This window comes from Mandrillus leucophaeus, unplaced genomic scaffold (genome assembly GCF_000951045.1).
Source record: "Mandrillus leucophaeus isolate KB7577 unplaced genomic scaffold, Mleu.le_1.0 Scaffold303, whole genome shotgun sequence".
NCBI classification, from domain to species: Eukaryota; Metazoa; Chordata; class Mammalia; order Primates; family Cercopithecidae; genus Mandrillus; species Mandrillus leucophaeus.
Window position 1 is genome coordinate 2950471 of NW_012103177.1, and position 3235 is coordinate 2953705.

Sequence of the window (3235 nt, forward strand, 5' to 3'; positions counted from 1 at the left end):
TTTTTTTTTTCTAATAGAAAATAATGGCATGCCAATTGTATATGATTATGGATAGCTATTTATGGAACCGGTTCTTGCGTCTACACTTAATTACATTTTGTTTGGAGGTTAACATTATATTACAACTGTAGCTTTTATTTCAATCTATTCTTACAGTTTTTCTTTCTCATTAGGACTTAGATTGCTGGTTTGTAGGATCTCTTGTTTATGATTTTTTCTATTTTTGTTTTCTATTTCTAGACCTGTTCCCTAGTGCATTATTCTCGATGACTTTAAAGTCATTTAGAGGTAGAAGAAAAGAAATAATTCATTTTTGCCATACGCTGAAGTCTTGATAAACAATGTATTCATATGTTAAATAAAAATATACTGTATATTTTGTGATTCCTAATGAATACATTTGATTTTTGTTTAGCTTGTCTTCTGTCTTTACCCTGGTATCTACCTATCCTGCTACAGGATCATAATTCCTAAAGCCTACCCATCTCAAGTCACACAAATATGCATTGAAATAATCATGGATATTCACCATAAACATGGAATTGTTCACTACGTTTCATGGCTTCATGTTGCTTCCTAATCTGCAACATAATTTAGAATCCTTCCTTTATTTACAAATATCATAGAACTAATGCATTTTATGTAACCAATAATAAGTCTCAAGAAAGATGAGACTAGATTCATGTTTCCATTAACACCCCTACTTGACAGCAGTATGGTTTCTGTAACGTCTAACACTATACCTGACCTAATCATTTTCATTATTTAGTGATCCCTTGCTAAGTATTTTACAAAGTTACTCTAAATTATATTGGATGAGTCTATTTAAATGAATAAATCACATAGTTACATTTTATTGTCATTTTATATTACCTAGGAATGAAGTCAATATTATACTTTATAAATTGAAAGCATGTCTTGCTATCATGTTACAATACGCCAACCAACAAATAGGTTCTTATTTTTATTCATGGGATTCTGTAACCAATAACTGGCTGGTAAAGAATGTGTCGAAATCAATCAAGTCGTAGATACACACTCAATGGATGGATAAGGAGAGGCACTAGGTCTGCTCATAAAATTGCACTTTACACCTAACAATAGAAGCTATTTTTTCATTAGAGTTCCAAATATCTCAGTGTTTGGGGAAGTCTCCAGGTAATATATGCAGTGAAGAACATTACTAGGCACTGGGAAACAATAGGCTTCCGTCAATCAACATATATTTGAATATGAACAGCTTTTAGGGAAGCTTTGGGTATTTTTTCTTTCACTGACATTGATGTTAATTAAGTATCATAATTTAATGAACCCCCAAGAAGATTGACATTTGTACAATTAATCTTCACCTGGCACACAAACCTGATCCTCTGAATCAGAATTTCAGACAACGGTACTGCCGTTGTGCACATACAATTCTGACACCGACTTGGCTTCTAAGTCTCCCATTATATTCCTAAGCATGGCAGCATAAAATAAATTAAGCTAGACAAGGCTTCAGACACAATTCTTGCTTTAGTCACTTGAGATGAGTATATAGAATGAGTAGGGACACCATCAACTCTGCTAAGGTTTACTAAAGATCCAGGGCAGCCATGGTGGGATAACAAAATAATAATTTATAAAGTGTCTTCCATTATATTTGCATATGTTTTTACATGCATTCTCATTTATTCTAGATTCCGGTTGAGGTATTTGCTTTTATCTACTCAAATTTACCGAGTAATTATCCCACTGGAGGACTCATTACTTCTGAATTTTTATTCCGCCTTTGTTTTGGGGGGCAAAATTCTCAGCTTTCTTAAAATAGTCACTGGCCAGGTAATAGAATCACAATGAATGGCTTACTCCAGTGTTTTTCAGCTTCTAGGGTGATGCACTGATGGGTTTTTTATAACAATTTGTTTAGGTGTAACTAGTATTTGTTTACTTATAGGATGGAATGGAGTAGACTAAAGTAGACCAGAATAGAATAGAACAGAATAGAGTGAATTGCACGTAGTAAAGCTAAGAGTTTTTCAGTTATATGCATGTGTGTGTGTGTGTGTGTGTGTGTGTGTGTGTGTATCTGCATTAGAGTGTAATGCAACATGTATTTTTGCATGTATTTATCATCGTGGGTTGCCAAGTTAAAAATGTTTGAAAGTCCCTTGCTTTTTCTAATCAGGACTCACTCCAGGAGACAAGGTATTATAGCCAAACTGAATGACGGATATGTAAGTGAGAGAAGTGAAATGGATAATAAGAAGACAACTCCAATGCCTACAATGATGAAATTGTAACATGGTCCCAATTTTTAACCTCTCCCCTTAAATTGCAGATAAGATCTACGGATATAATGAGATTACTCCTGAGATTAGGTCACTTTATAATGCAAAGACGAATGGATTTTGCAGATATAATTAAGGTTTCCATTGAGTTGTATTTGTGTTAATCAAAAGAAAGATTATCCTAGGTGGGTCTGACATAATGACATGAGCCCTCTAAAAAAGGATCTAGAGGTAAAAGAGAAGAAGCAGTAGTAGATTTGCTTTCCTTGGCCTTTGAATATCAAATTGCCATGTTGTGGAGAGGGTCATGTGGCAGGGAATAGTGGATGAGTTCTAGAAATCAAGACCTTCTATCCTACTACTACAAGGAAATGAATTGTGGCAACAACCAAGGAGCTGAAAGGGGACTTTTAACTTCAGATAAGATTGCAGTCACGCAGCTGACACGTTGATGTCAGCCTCGTCAGACACAGACCAGAGGAACCAGTTAAGGTGTGGTCAAACTTCCGGGAAAAACAAAAACAAAAACAAAATAAAACCCTGAGGTAATACATGAGTACTAAGTTATTACATTTATGAAAATTTGCTATACAGCAATAGAAAACAAATATAGTTGTCTATCTAGATTCTAGGAGTATGGCATCCTTTTTCTTTGTCACAAAGCCCTAATTGATCACTACTGGGAGAGACAACGTTTGTTTTTAACTATCCAATTGAGTTTCTGTAGCCAGATCTATCATTAGTACAGTTCTCTTCACACCAGTGCATGTCAAATGAGTGTCTTTCCCCTCCTGGCTTTTCATTATATGCCCTAATCCTTCTGAAAAGCACAGAGAAAAATACACCTGGGTAAGAAGGAGCTTTTGGAATATAATCCTCACATATTTGTAAAGTAGATAATATTAACCTGCTTTGCAGTGAGAAAGCTAGAATTCAGAGGAATTCAGGGATTTTTTTTTTTTTTT

The 3235-nt window shown here is 34.7% G+C and overlaps 1 long non-coding RNA gene across 1 annotated transcript in view; it reads right to left on the reverse strand.

The window, feature by feature from the left end:
- The window catches only part of LOC105544642, a 29171-nt gene that overhangs the window by 10415 nt on the left and 15521 nt on the right, over window positions 1-3235 (reverse strand). Inside the window, exon 3 of the long non-coding RNA XR_001006801.1 lies at window positions 530-581. This is a non-coding gene — a long non-coding RNA (uncharacterized LOC105544642). The remainder of the gene's footprint in view (window positions 1-529; window positions 582-3235) is intronic.